The sequence below is a fragment of the Empidonax traillii genome, unplaced genomic scaffold (genome assembly GCF_003031625.1).
Source record: "Empidonax traillii isolate 1590-97213 ecotype Southwest subspecies unplaced genomic scaffold, ASM303162v1 scaffold45:size3623477, whole genome shotgun sequence".
NCBI lineage: Eukaryota > Metazoa > Chordata > Aves > Passeriformes > Tyrannidae > Empidonax > Empidonax traillii.
Window position 1 is genome coordinate 138,276 of NW_020955238.1, and position 15,979 is coordinate 154,254.

The following is a 15,979-nucleotide window of genomic DNA, read 5'->3' on the forward strand; positions in this document are numbered from 1 at the left end:
AAATTTACTTCACACACGTTCATTTCATAGTGGCTAATAAGATTATGAAAGAAGCTCAAGAACTTACACAGGTGGCTTAAACTCACAATACACATTTACAACTTCCACCATCTAAGGATATGCGTGCATTTTGAAGATATATGAAGACTAAGTAGCACAAAAAAAGTACTTTCAGAAATGACATTAAGGTTTATTTCTGTGTCTGGTTGATGCACATTGAAAACAGCACTTTGCCAACAACAAATGTATAATAAAGAAAAAGCTCACTGCAAATGCCTTAAAAGACTAGCTGGCTAGAAGCAACCATGAGCAATTATAAGGAAGATAAAGGTGAAACCAAAGCATGTTTGTCAAAACAGTTTAGTTACAGTCACAATCTTTGAGAGTAATCCCAGCTTTCAGGGAATAAGGGAAGGGAGATGGAGAAGATCTGCTGAAATACCAATAAAAAGTGAGTACAGTATCTCCAAGCGCAAGAGGCCCCTGATTTAGAAGCACTTGGTAGGTGACACTTATGAACTATTCTGCAACAAGAGATTAAAAAAAAATAAATAAAAGGAGAAACAAACAGCATAAGTTATGATAAAAAGGGGAGGGGCAAAGCCCTACTTCTCAAAATGCTATGATGACATCAGAAGAGAAATAAACACTAGTCTCCCCTCATGCACTGAGGAAGCTTTTTCATCACAGAAGGCAGATTGGCCAAGCCCAATTTACCCCTTTGGCTCATCCCACTCGCCTTCTTGTCCTTCATGTGCCTGGAAATGGCTTCCCCTGACAAAACACAAGAGCCTGTTATGATTTCTTGCAATCAGAGTAGGAGAGTGTGAAATAACAGGGTAAGTATTCTGTCTTTCTAATTACTTACGCTGTTGCCTTCACACTGTTTCTCAACTGTGATTCTCTGCATGCGCTAACAGAACCTCACTGGTGACTTTGTTTCTCTACACTCTTTGGCAGAAAGACGCAGACCAATAATGAAAAAAAAACCAAAAACAAACAGTTAAGAAGGCTGGATCTTTAAAACTTGCCCAGCAGAAATCAGAATTACTTGCTGCAGCCTTGCAGATATGGTCAACTATATGTACAGGAGAAGCATAATATCCTCTGGTCTGATGCTTCTGAATTGCATTTTAAAATGAGAATACTTTCTACAAAACACAGAACCAACTCTAATTCTGTTACACATCGATACAATGTTGCAATTCCTGTGATTGGCATTTATTCTTCGAGTTTATTCTGTGAACAAGAAGTGAAATGGCTAAAGCTGGTGACAGTTCAGTGCCTCCGTACAGTTCTTACACTATTTTGTTTCTTAAATAATAATTTGCCATTTCTAGGCAAAAGGACTGCAAAGTGGAGAACTTCACTGAGAGTTATCCTTAATCAGTGACTTCAAAGTGAAAAAGTAAACCCTTTGTTTCAAGGCTATTGACTTAAAACAGATTCTAGTCCACAATGTCTCTTCTGGGCACATAAAAGGATACACGCTCTCACTTCCTTGCTTTGCATTTCAGGTACAAGAATATTAAACTCATTTTTAGTTCTCCTTCAACCTGATCCCCAGGCTGAGACTATGTGAAAAGGTACATCTCACCCATCTGAGTGCCATCATAGGTGCTTGGAGCCAGCAAAGAGGTTCCTCCTAAGGACATGAGCAAAACACACCAGCTGCAAAAGACTCAAACCCAGACACTTCATTCTCCTCTGGCAATGGATATAAAATGGGGTTGCAGAAGAAGGTGGCACCATCCCTGATTAGGTTTCAGATATCAAAGAGGTTACCTGCAGAAAAGCTGTTTCCTCTCCAACAATGGACTGAACTTACAAAATGCCAAACCCTGATTTTCACAGCCTAAGATTCTTTTTTAATTTTTTTTTTTTTTAAACAGGCAGTGTCTAAACAAGACAAAGCTATTGCTTCAGGAGCTGAATTGCTTTTTTCTTTTACTGAAGAAACGTGTGCCAGTGGAGGCCAAGCCTCCGCTCAGAAGCACTGCTCCACAAAGGTCATACCATGGAGTGAGGTCAGGGTGTGGTAAAATCCAGGACTGGGCTTTACCAAGCTGGACTACAACTATGCCAGGGGCTGGCTAGACAAGGGGATGACTCAGAAAGATGTGGAAAGCAGTTCAGTGACACACTCTTGTGCCTAAGGAAAAAAGTAATTTGTTCATGCTTCTAAAGTCTTGGGAGAAGCCTCTTTCCTCAATGTCTGTGCAGCTGCCTCTAAGACATACTAATGTATATAAAACAAACTTTGAAAATTAAAACTCGCATAGAAAATTTGACCCTAAAGATGAAATAAGACCATGGGAGGGTCTATGGCTAATAGCTGGAGTACAGGACACCACTGCTCAATGAGATAGTTAGACAGAGAATCTTAAAGTGAGAATATATCTAAGAGACACGGAGACAGGGTCACTGACTAGCATGGTAACAGAACATCTCAGAAAACACATGGGATATGGCAGCTGAGATACAAAAAAAATTAGACTCTTTTAAGGGACCGAGACTGGATTAATTTCCATATACATCAAATTTAGAGAATTTTATAAAGTGTCAGAACAGAAAGCTCAAGTGCAAAGTCATTATGCTAACACAACTGCATACACTTCTGACGACAAAATTAGTTATTGTTCTTACCATAAGAACTACAGTACCAAATCTAGAGAACACAGATACAACATCCTTGCTAGACAGTATTAAGGACCTTACAACTCCTACAAAAGTTAGAAAGAATGAGCTGAAGCATATAGTCACTCCAATTTCTTCTTGCTAATAAATCATAATTCAGTTGGATAAATAAACTAATACTTCACTAATAAAACCTCAGAAAAAGAAGTTCTCAGAAGAGAACAGCTTCATTTTCCACAATTTTCCATCTTCCAGTGCCATAATAATGATTTTCAAGCGTAGTCTTTATTCTCTCTAATTGTATTCAGACTCCTAACTTTTTGTAGTTCAGAAAGTTTTGTCCAAGTCCCTACAATCCACTTAATGGTTAATAAAAAGATCTGCTCCCCTGGGAGAGTTTCTATTATCATAAAGGCTCAGAAGTAGGTTTCCATGTGCAACTGTGTAGAAAGAAGGTAAGTTTTACAGACTTCACTATATATTTTTTCTTTTTGGAAAGAACAGCAAAAAACCCTTAAGTCTTATGGTGATCTCATTGCGCTGAGACCAGCACAGCTCCCAAACCCATGAGTCATTCCAATCCCAGCAAAAAAATTGCTAGGGAGACAGATGTTTTGTTTATGAATTAATTCCTTCACTACATCTCGCTCATAAAAAAAAATATTCAGGCTTTATTTTGTATGCAAAAGATAAAGCATGACAGTCATGCTCCTGCATTATTTTTTTCTAAATACTATTTTGTTAAAACTGAAATGGCAGTGGATGTTGGTGATGCCTGAATAACTTGTTTAGGAAGAACCCTATCTTGCCAATGAAGACTTAATTTCTTGGTTTTAAAGTGTAAAAGTGTGTAACTTCTAAATATTCAGGTTTCTGGCTTTAAAGTTTACTTCCATAGCTCTTATGCTACAAAAACTATTATTTTTTGTGACATAAATTTCTTGTGACATAAAATTAAACTAAGGCCCAGGTACTATTTATTAACAGATAATGACATTGAAAGGAATAAAACTTTAGGCATTATTCAGTTTGACATCAAACCTTGAAACAGGAGATTGTTTTCATTTAGACAGTTTTGTTAGTCAACTAATTTTTAAAAAAAGTCTCATTACACACTCTAATAACATCAGTGGAGTTAGGCTACCTTAAGAGAAGTAACCATTACCATTACAGAGGCTCTTTCCTCTGTAAATAAAAGATTTATTTTTGTCTACCCCTAAAATGCCCAGAATACCAGTATCAACCAGTTCAAAAGAGGTAAGTTTACTCATGATGTGCACTTGTGTTCTCCTCCCCCACCCTCTGTAATCACAGTATCCTCCTTTGCACTTGGTTCATTGTTTTCTAACATAATACTTCCTCCTTCCCATCCGGCTTTCTTCTGTAACACTACTCTAAGGTGTATCTAATTTGTATTCCAGTGAAGAAAACTTGGCACTTCAAACCATTAATGGAAGCTAAGTATTCACACCCTAGTGAAATCCATGGAACTGAAAACCAGTTCCAAATTCACTGTCAGAAACTCCTCTCTTCGAATTATTTAATCCTGAATATATTACATTTCGCTTTCATTTAAGGGGATCTCTAGTCTTTATTCAATGACCTAGATATTACTCAACCCTGCAGAAAAAAAGACCCTTCTCACAGTTTTCACACCTCTTCATGCAGGAAGAGACACGCATCCATGCAGCTGAAATGTTAACAATCTGCAAAAATCCTACAGCAACTGACCAACAAATGTATGCCTTTAGTCATCTGAGCTACAGATGTAGCCCAAACTAAGGCTAATAACTCTAAGAAACAGATGTAACTTGATGTCATGGTTTTGCTCTCACACTGTCCACACAATTACTATTAGTTGAGAGAAGCTTTATGCAGACAAAAGAGAGCTGATTGGAGAAAATAATATGAACATTTATTACTAGCAAAATAAAACTAAAGAACTATATCTACAACAATTCTACTTAAGTAAAAGTGCTATGTATATACAGAAATACCTCTCCCCCCTTTCATCAGTTCAAGGAGGAGACGCAGTCTCATTCTCCATTCTCAGAGCCCCAGGTCTTTTCAGTAACTCTGCAGCACTCTAAAGTTCTTCTTCTGTTATCTCAGGATGACAACTCCTTTTCGCCACAGCTAGAACTCTTTCTTTTTCTCTCTTTTTTAATATGTCGGCCTCAGGCAGGGCTGGGCCTACCCCCCTCCTGGGCTAAGACTGGAGGTTGGGGGGTTACCCAGGCCCAGAAGGTTTTCTCTTCCATGGACTGCAAGGGGACACTTGCCTACCATGGATCTTCACCACAGGGTCACAGGGGATAATGGCTTTTGAGTCCACCCCTGTTCCCTGTGAGGTCCCTCCCCACGGGAGATCAGTCCTTGATAGGCCTCTCCGACATGGGTCTAGCATGGATTCCTCACTTGGATCCCAACATCTTACCCGAGCTGTTCTCACTCCGGCATAAGTCTCTCAGGGTCACAAATCTTTAGCGGCAGCATGGATCCCACACATGGATCCCAAAATCCCACCCGGGCCGTCTCGCTCCAACGTAGGTTTTCCTCAGGGTCACAAATTTTCAACAGGACTCTGTCTTATCTCAGATCTTTCATAATGTCTCAGTTTCTTTATGAATCTACTTACTCCAGTGTAGGCTCTTCCACGAGCAGCATGGGGGTCTCCTCACCCCAACAAACTTTCATAGATCGCAGGGTTTTATTGTTCAGTCTTTTTTCCTGCTGAAGGGAGAGAAAGAAAGTGAGAGAGGGGGGAGAAGCAGTCCCCCCTTCGAACTTCTCTCCCCTGCTCCAGCTTTGGTCTTGAACACTTTGTTATCTCTGCCGGAATTCTTCTGCAGCGGTTTTCGTCCAAGCAGTAAGTCCTCCAAAGTTTTTTCCTTTACTCTCTTACATGAGAGAAGGGGAGCTTCAGTGCCACACCTGCCCCCAGTGCAGGGCCGGGGAGGAGGGACACCTGGCCTCCACCTGGGGCCTGCTGCCTCTGCTACATGGCTACTTAATTTCAACTGCTACTAATTTTCAACTGCACCATACCCTTCTCTTCCGTTTTTCTTAAATATGCAATTAGCAAAAGTGTTACTAAACTTTTGATTGGCCTTTTTCTCCGGAAATCCATCTGGACAAAACCATCCTCAGCCCTAGGGGCTGGCTGGTGGGCAAAACCACGACACTTGAGCTGGTTATATAAGACTTTAGCACCACTGTATGATGCATGTAACTAATTCCTTAGTAAACTGTATGAAAAATAATCAAAAAGCTATAATCACCACCTCCCTGCCATCCTCGATCTTCTACTTTTGCATCAAAACCATCAATGTACTACTGGGTAAAATTCAGGCCTATTAGGGGCATTGTCAGTTGATAAAAAACCAAAACTACAGAATGTAACAGCTAGAGGTCACACCAATCCATGTACAATACCCCAATATATCCATCAGCTAGTAACTGCTGGGTTCAGAAAAGTGATTCTGTCACATTCCCACTTGCATTCTTCCCAATAAGTTTGAGATCAATCTAGTTTCTGAGCTAGGAGAAACAATATTAGGATTACCTCACTTTCTGTCTATCTTAAATAACAAATCAGCAAACAAATTTCTCCCAAAAGAAGCACATGGTTGTGGTATATGAGAGAAAATATTTTCACCAAACCATTTGCTTTACCTTACACTCATAATAAGACTAATATATAGCACTACTAACTTCCTTCCTTTATGTACAACCAACAGCAAAAAACAGGTCTTATTATGCCACAAAATAAAATCAGTGTGGGAAATGTCTCAGACTTTCTGTTGTTGCTGTAGGCCATATGATCTTTGCAGATGAATTAGATAAACAAAGTTTTTCATATACTAATTCCTATTTAGCATAAAGGAGAAAGAAAAGACATAGATGGAGAAGGGACTGGTGGAAATAATCTGCTTTTCTCAGACAAGTTTTAAATGTAGGCTACAATTCAGCAAGAAGACATCTGCGAACTGGAGATGACAAGCTGTTATTTCCATAAGACTCAATCTGACCAAAAAAGAAAACTATGTTGAAAGTATCAGAGGGGGTACACGAGTAGAAATATTAAAATTCTTCTCATAAGAAAAAAAGTTCACTATAAGCATGTCGAAGAAATAGCTAGTCACATTTTTTGAAAGCTACATTTTATGGCGTCAAAAAAGATTGCCAGTATGTTCATAATCTTTCTGTGCTAGAAAATATCCTCAGTCTAGTCTTCTGCACAACCACCTACCACAGGCATTTTAAACTGTTCTATTAGGTATTTTAAACTGTTTTATTAGGCATTTTAATTTTATAGCTAAAATCTTGGTTAATAAGCAGATATATGGCTAAATGCAGTATTGGGTTGGAAAGTTCAGCTATAGGTCAACTCCATCTCAGGGACACCCCCAGCACTACACACAGTTATTCCAAGTGTCATTAGGACAGGGAAAGGGAAAAACAAAGGAATCAAACAAACAAAACTGATTTTTACTTGCTTTCAGAGGGTTTTAAGTAATGGACTGGAAAGTATGAGAGAGACTACTGTGGAAGCTACCAGCAGGGGACCAGCAAAGCAGTGAGAGCAGAGAACCGCAAGGAAGGAAACAGTCAGGAACACCTAATCATTGCTTGCACACAGTAATATCTCCCATTCATCAGCAGTAGCCAGCTGGAGCTATTTTTCTTCTTCAAATAAAAGGTAATTATGCAAGAGACTGCCCAGCTCAGCAGTGGGAAAGAAGACAGCATGCATCTGAAAAGCTATACCACTGAATCCAAAAGTCTGTGCTTAACTGTGGTTAGCAAGGGCAGTGAGGACTTCAGAACTGCAGATCTTCAGAGGAAGGGCTGCAAAACTTCTGCAGAATGACAGCAGCAGCCTGATTTGACTTTGACCTAGAAAGACTACACCATCTCCCTTAGTCACCATGCCTCCTGTAGGCAAGCCTCAATGCACAGAGCCAAAGTGACTAATGACGTTCTTCAAAACACTCACCAGCATTGCAAGAACATACTTAGTCCTGCCGACAAGTTCTGAGCTGAGATTTAGTGGGAAAGAAAAATGATACAAGCAATTCTAATCTAATAAGAGCACATTAACAAAATTGTTTCAGTGACACTGGCAAGAAATCCAAACTTGATTGGAGGCAAGGACCTGCCAAGCCTTACCAGTTCTTCCACTCTAAGTCAAGATAACAAGATAACTACTTCAACAACAGTGTGGTAATTAAAGAGCCCAACACATCATACTTGTGTCAAAAAAAATTCCTGAGTTTTCAAATACAGTAGGTCATGTATAATAGAAGTAACTGGTTAGACACTGTCAAAGTGCATAAATTCATTAAAAACTAGTAATGAAATTAGTAATCTGACATTTCAAAACCAGAAACTATTCTCCACGTGTTGATGTATTAGTTTGAACAGCATTAGAAGAAATATAGATCTAAATCTTCTAAATCCAAATTAAAAACTGAAAGAAGAGCTTTCTATTTAGCAGTTGATAATCCTGTCATCTAATATTTGACAGATTAAACCACTAGATATCTGTCCATCCAGAAGACGACTATTTATTTGTGCTGGTTTCAGAATACCCAGCTCATGTTTGACAGACAGACATGTCCTGTTTGCGCCACGCTTAGTCATGTTGCTCCACCAAGCATTCCTCCCTTACCTGAGCATTCCATATTGCACACCAGGTTCATGCCCGTGCTTGTGACACATAAGCATGAGGTAACTGCAGGGCTTAGGCGTAGGATAAAGGTATGCAACAGACTCATAAGTCACATGCATCCACACTAGGAGAGTTCAGCACTGTAGAGGCAACCCATAGGTAGTACGATGGACAAATGATAAATGGTGATGCTGACAAGTGTTTTAAGACAGACTCCTTTGCAGCTCCTGAAGAGATCACAGACACATAAAAGCAATGCAAAGGGATTAATGCAATTTACAAGGAATTGGACAAAGTCTGTGTCTATTTAAAAGTAGATTTGAAAACTGTAATTTATACTCAAGTTGTCATTTTCACTCAACTAAAAATCCACAATGAGAGCCATCAAGCATTCCCAAAGGAGAACAGAGACACGGTTAGAACCTATTCATAAAGAGAGATCACGTGAAGCAATAAATGAAAGTAGTCAGTCTTCAGTAACAGCTGAAATCAAATGAAACTCCTAAGATTCCAACTCATTCTGAATTTCTCCTTATGGTTATTAATTTTTTCAAACACAAATTGCCTTTAGGTACAGAGTTAGCTTGCTTGCCCTGTATTGAGGAAGTTCCAGACAGATAAAAACAGTTTTCCCTCTTTTCCAAAATTAGGCTTAGACTGAACAAAATTTCTGGGATGATGAAATGCTTGCTAAGCACTGCCAAAAGACAAACAGCTATGTAATATTCCATGTAACTTCCTTTCAGTTTCTTGTGAATTACTGTGTGTGTGTATTAGTTACCTTGAAGAACAGCAAAGGAAACTCATTAAAAGGCATCCTTAAATCGTATGAAAATGTAAGGCGCCAGTTACCACCTTCTAGCACAATTGCACAAAACTAAGAGGCCATCTCTGAGCAGAGAGCACATCTCTTCCTTTAAATCAAAGCAGCAAAAGATATGATGAATTTCACTAACAGTAGCATTTCAGGCTAACAAATGGTTTAATAATACAAAGTGCTCCAAAATACAATTAAAAACAAAAAAAAATTAGATGGTCAACCATAAAGTAATGAGTGGTAGTTCTGTTACAGGTACATAAAGAGATGCAAACTGAAAGCATACTGAAATAAAACACTGGATTTGGAAACTCACATTCATAAATAGTATCCTTCTGCTGTCCCACGTAAGTTTCCCTCTTCCCATTTTTTTTTTTTTTTTTTCTGAAACAGCATTTCCACATATGATGACAGAGGAGTTAACATGCCTTGTCTCCAGCTATTAAACCAACAAGAAAAAAAAGGGGTAAAAAGGGGAAAAAAACCCCCATTTGCAAAGGTCAGACTTCCAAGCTGTTCACACTTGGGTGTAATGACAGCATCCATAGGGAAAGATTGCCTTTCTCTTCCTGCTCTGTTTCAAAATGGCCTTTGATTACTTTCATAAACTTGTTTTGCTAAATTGGAAATAGCTAGGAACTGGTGGAAAATGGCCAGCAAATGGACCTTCTTCAGTCACTCAAAAAAGTAGAAAAGTAGAGAAGAGGATCCATTTCTCTTACCAGAAAATGATGTACAGTATCTGCACTACCAGTGAAGTCTAGAATTTAGGGTTGCCTACAGAAATAATGTGCATTAGGCAGCTACCACCAGCATTATGCAAGCTTCAGTGTGACATCAATGCTCTTCTTCTAAAACTCAAACCACTAAACAGGATTGATGCCTACTGACTTGCAGATTAAAAGAAACTGTTTTTAATGAAGCATTTGATTGCCTTAAGAGATGGCATTTTTAGAGAACCATTTCCTGGCACTCTCACTGTTGAACACATTAACAGAAGATCTCAGAAGTCTTCTACAAGAGGAACCACTACCTCCACCTCAAAAAGGAAAAAAAAAAAAAACCACATCCAACCAACTTTATCAATATAGTAATAATTCTTGTGTCTGCCAGGAACTGTCTGTCTCTAACTGCAATGTATCCTTCCATTATGCAGTTCAAGAAAAAAAAGTTTGCCTCCATGCTAAATCAGCACCAACACCCTTTAAAATTATTATGACAATCTGGGCACAAAATGAAAATACTTCTTTTTTTTCAGCACTGTACTGCATTCTGTTCAACTCCTCTACTCCCAACTCAGTTGAGCTGTAACTCCTTTCCTGTGCTTACTGCTTCAATATACTTTTGAGGAATGTCTCAAACAATTCAAATCTGCAGATTGTATCCCACAATGTGGATACACAAAAGTCATATTGATTTTAGCAGACTATAGGAGATTACGTAATTTATCAAATTCCCAATTTATGGATCTTCAGTATCTACTTTTGTTTTGGGTTTTTTCAGGGGGGAAGAGGAGGCAGCACTATGCAGGTGATACAGAAGAAAAGGAATTAGAAGTGAAGTGTTGGATCTGAAAGCCATAACCTTGGAATATTACCCACTCTGATCCACATAAGGTTGCATTTATTGGCTTTTTCTGTGTGTTCCCTGAAGGAGGAGTAACAAAGGAATGACCAACTGCCATTTCTTACATAAACTTAGTATCAAATATCAACACTAACCAGATCTTTGAGTCTGTGTCTTCCAGTTCAAATGTAGTGGTAGACTGCAGCTTTTAGTATTTCAGCTTTGTTTGAACAACAATGTTTCGATGTGAGAGAGATCTAGGACAGTTTTATAGCTTTAATAAAATGCCCTCCTTGCTATTACTTAACAACACATTTTCAACGAGAATAGTAATTACCTCATTTTTAAGGACGAATGAAGGGGTTGTAGGTAAAAGGCAATAACTTCAAATTACCCAAACTTCATGAATAGACACATGGTTATATGGTCCTACATATCTCAGGGCTTTTAAGTCAACACCGAACAGTTTACTTGAAATTAACATGTTATTCTGGCTATTTCCTCTGTAACTGATGATGAAGATCAATTTCATTTTCCCTTCAAGCCTATGTAATTTTTTATTCATTCTCATATTTGTCAACACTCCAAACAAATTAAGACTAGACTTCAGCCCTATTCCCTGACTACACTATCATTCCACCAGAGAATTACAGGATTTTATTTTCATACCCAGTCAGCATGGCCTCTGAAGCTCTAACAAGAAGGTTGCTCCTCTCTTGTGTTGCAAAGATGATGCTAACTATGTTTCACATACAGAGAGAAAGAACTAGGTCCTTCAAACATCACCAGGTTTTCTCTGCCTTCTGTTAGGAGAGCTCACTCTTCTCAGGATCTTATTTCTCAGTAGTCAACAAGCCAGCTCATACAGCTGTGTTCGCACTAAGGAGATGTGTTTTCAGTGTACCAGCACATTTGCTGCCCAGTCAGTTTACTCTGAGATCTGTCAGTTTTCCTAAAATACGTACAAATGTTAGTTGAGTATTCAAATGTATGCAGTACTCCTTATAGCTTTTGCAAATATATGTAACTGCTTTAAAGTGCTTGACACCCAGTAAGCCCAAGGTACAAACACCTGAGGAAGGCATAAATAGAAACTCAAATTGCTACTCACCTTATTATTGCCCAAAGTTCCTGTTCTTCCATAACAAAAGCAGGTAGCCTTGTTAAATAAGTTATGTAAATTAGATTCAAGATCAAACCCAAATGTTTACTGTCCTTTATTTGTCTTTCCTGCTATACAGTAGAACTATTTACTGCTCTGAGGCCTTTTCACAACTGTAATAGGAACAATTCAGATCTAGTATTTCCTGGCACAAATCTCTAGAGCTGTCTTCACCAGAAACACAATTCCCTCTTTATTCATTTCTGAAAGGAAAGAAAAATGGTTTAACTTGGGGGTGTAAGCCCTGTTCCAATACAGTAGAAAGGATAAGAAGTGTGAGAATGTACATTGAAGTCAGAAGGAAAGTATTTTTAAACAGATTTGCATCAACTAGAGTCTTGTTTTAGGATTGTTAAAATCTTATTCAGATCACTGTTACTAATACTCTATCCTGTGATCAACACTCTTCACTGCAATAAACATGGCACTCTACACCTTGTTAAATATCCAGGTTTTATACTTTTTTGCTGGTAGCTTCACATTTTTCTTTCTTTGAAATCTTCTTTTAATATTAATCTTTCATACTGATCATGCTGTAACCTGAGTAAGCATCCTGCTGCAACTACAGTCTTTTTAACCACTTATACCTATGTAAAATTTGGTAAAGGGAGTGAACAGGAGATAAAAGAAAGACAATCCAAGTACATGACACCAGGACAAGGAGAAGGAAAACTGAGAAGGAGGAAAGAATATAAGAGAAGGAAAAGAAGCAAAGTCCTACTAATTTGTACCACAACAAGCGCGCAACAGGGCAGACTTACAAGAAGGCAGAAATGTCTTCCTTTAAGAGGAAGAAAACCCAAAAGTGTCATACATTCAAGAGAGATAGAGAGTTTTGTGATGTACACAAGTATCTTTAAAGTTAACGAGGTTCTGTGCTCATTATGTTCAACAACTGGAGAAATCCCTGAGAGAAATCTTCAGGACAGGTAGTTAAAAGCCTCACAGATAATTACTTGTATTTAACAGCTCTTCCCACAGCTCTCCCATTATGCAAGGAGGATTCAGCCATGCATTTTATCATAGATATTATCACTAATAAAATATATTAAACACAGTATAAATAAAAGACAAAAGCAAAGAAATCCAATCAATCACAAAATTTCCCACACTCCACAGAGAAAACAAGGCAGTCCATTCGATTTTGTACACATTCACCTTGCAAATAACATTTTCCTCCCAACTCTGGTAAGTACTAGCTATTATGTTACCCTTATAACACTAACTTTTTGACATTTGAATACAGCAAGTTTTAGTCTTTAAACAAACTCACTGGCTTACAGAATTCATTCATCTTTGTCCGCACCTCAGGTCAAAGCAGGACCTGAAATTTCATAACTGGTTCTCAAGACATAACAAAAAAAAAACAAAAAAACAAAAAAAAACCCAACAAACAGACCGAAACTCAAAGGTCTGAATTCAAGCCTTGGCAGATACGAGAAGTATTAAAATGTTTGGGCTTTTTCTTAAAAGCAAGTTATGTGCAATATGTGCAGTGTGTATTTGAGGAGTGACACTGAGCCAAAATATAAACTGAAAGATGATATTCAGCATGACAGATACATGAGGCCACCGATGAAACACAACACATACATATAGGCAGGGAAGTTTCAAAAAAGGAGAACCACTAAACAACATCCTTAATACGGTCTTTCCCTAAATGGGTATCCACATATGCTTTCTTCTGGCCATTCACTGTTAAGGAAGCTGAACCTTGTCTTCCACAAGTCCAGATGTTTTTATCAAGATTCCAATGGCACTGAATGCTTTTTAAGAAGTGGGATACTACCAGGATTGCAATACTTAAAAATCTTTATTATTCCTGTCTACATGTTACAAAGTTTTCAAAAAAAATGAAAAAAAAAAAGTAGTCAACTACAGTTTTAAAGTTAATATGCCAAAATACTCAGGGGGAGGATGGCGGGAAAGGGAGGTGGAGTGGGGAGGGAAGCTCAGAGGTTTCTTGCCTTCAAAAAATAAGAATTAGCATTACTCCATTTGTCTGAAGAAAGAAAGAAGCATTCTATTTGCAAAGTATACATGTGTTATGGGCTACAGGATCTATTAGTATTTGAGAACCTTCTGTCTCTCCAAAAAATTTCATATAGGAAGGATTTCAAGAACAAACAGGCAATCCTGGAAAAATCAGCATCTATAATAAAGGAGCCATGAGTGTAGGCACACAGTACATGATAAAAATCTTGTTCTTACAACTTCTTAAAAGGTTTTCATCTAATTTTTACAAGGATACTAACTTGTCAAAAGCTACATCATTTAAAGAGCTGCTTCTAAACCCTCATGATAGAGAAAGATTCTGAGACTGCGAAAGAAAGAGTTAAGTGTGTTCTTTGCTTTTAGCTACTATGCCTAGGGATGTTTCATTCTTTCTTCGAAAAGGAATCTTTTGTATGGTCATCTGCACAGCAAGTAAAGAAAGCAATAGATGTTTTTCCAGATAAGGATATCTATGGGTATAGCCCTAATAACCAGATGCACACTTTAAAATCTTTGCAGCTCATTATTTTTAGTTGCTTACTCATCTTAACAATTCTAGCATTATTTATATACTTAAGTGAGACTATTTTATTACCATAGAAAAGAACAATTTCATACCCAAACATAATTGAAAGATTTCCATCTAGAATCAATCAAGGATTGTTATACAGATAATCCCACACTGAAATCAATTGCTCTTTCCAATGAAAGATTAAAAGATAACTAACATATGTATTCTCATGCCTTTGAACATGCACTGCTCAAATTTTACACTTTATTAAATACAGTATTAAAGTATATATATTAGACTTGCCAGCACCATAATCTTGAGGCAAACAACCACCCACCACCTCAAATTTGTTGTTTTCTACTTTTAGGGACCCCTTAGAACTGGCAGAGCATTAGCTTCTTTTGGTCCACTACAGCATAAGAAGCAATCATTTAGTTTTCTATCTAATATAATTCTGGTGTCCTTATTCTATATGCATTTCTTCCAGTCTTTTATTGTAAGATTTTCTGATACAAGTTATCCAGCCCTGTTAATTTATAAGTTTTTATTTATAACAGTTATTAGTGGCATTTACAGAACACTTACTTTTATCCCTAATCATCAATAACTTCATTGTTTCATTTAAAATATTCAACTCTCACAGAACAATAAGGAAACACTATGAGAGGGGAGAAAAAGGAAAGCAGAGAGAAATGGAAGCTACAAAGTAAGACACAGACTCATGGAATGGCTTGGGCTGGAAGGGACCTTAAAGATCATCCAGTTCCAACTCCTCTGCCATGGACAGGGATACCTTTCACTAGATCAGGCTCAGAATCTCATCCAGCCTGGCCTTGAACATTTCCAGGGATGAGGCATTCACAACTTCTCTGGACAACCAGTGCCTCATCACTTAAAAGTAAAGAATTTCTTCCTAATATCTTATCTAAAACTACTCTTTCAGTTTAAAGCCATTCTCCCTTGTCCTGTCACTCTCCATCTTTCTTGTAGGTTCCCTTCAGGTACTGGAAGGTTGCAGTTAGGTCACCCCAAAACCTTCTCTTTTCCAGGATGAACAATCCAAATTTTCTCAGCCTTTCCTCGTAGGACAGGTGCTTCATCCCTCTAATCATCTTGGCAGCCCTCACCTGGACACACTCCAGCAGGTCAATGTCCCTCCTATCCTGAGGACCCCAGAGGTGGATGCAGTACTCCAGGTGGGGTCACACCAGAGCAGAGTAGAGGAGTGGAATCCCCTCCCTCAACCTGCTGGACATGGTTCTTGTGATGCAGCCCAGAACACAACTGGCTTTCTGGGCTGCAAGTGCACATTGCTGGTTTAAGTCCAGCCTCTCATCAGCCAGCATCCCCAAGTCCTGCTCGGCAGGGCTGCTCTCAGTTTGTTCATGCCCTAGCCTGTATTGATACCGGGAGGTGCTTTCACCCAGTTGCAGCACCTTGCCCTTGGTCTAATTAAACCCCATGAGATTCCCATGGACCCACCTCAATCTTGCCCAGGTCCCTCTGGATGGTATCCCATCCTTCAGGTGTGTCAACCACACCACTCAGCTTGGAGGCATCTGCAAATTTGCTGAGGGTGCACTCGATCCCTCTGTCCTAAATGAAGATATAAATAAC

At 38.5% G+C, this 15,979-nt stretch overlaps 1 protein-coding gene and 1 long non-coding RNA gene across 2 annotated transcripts in view; one reads left to right on the forward strand and one right to left on the reverse strand.

The window, feature by feature from the left end:
* STXBP6 (syntaxin binding protein 6) overlaps positions 1 to 15,979 on the reverse strand; it is a 113,857-nt gene that overhangs the window by 86,747 nt on the left and 11,131 nt on the right. The gene's annotated exons all lie outside the window — the stretch shown is intronic.
* On the forward strand, positions 1,272 to 15,772 carry LOC114055042. Its single transcript, XR_003570646.1, has 3 exons — positions 1,272 to 1,281; positions 9,367 to 9,368; positions 15,686 to 15,772. It is a non-coding gene; the product is annotated as an uncharacterized LOC114055042 (long non-coding RNA).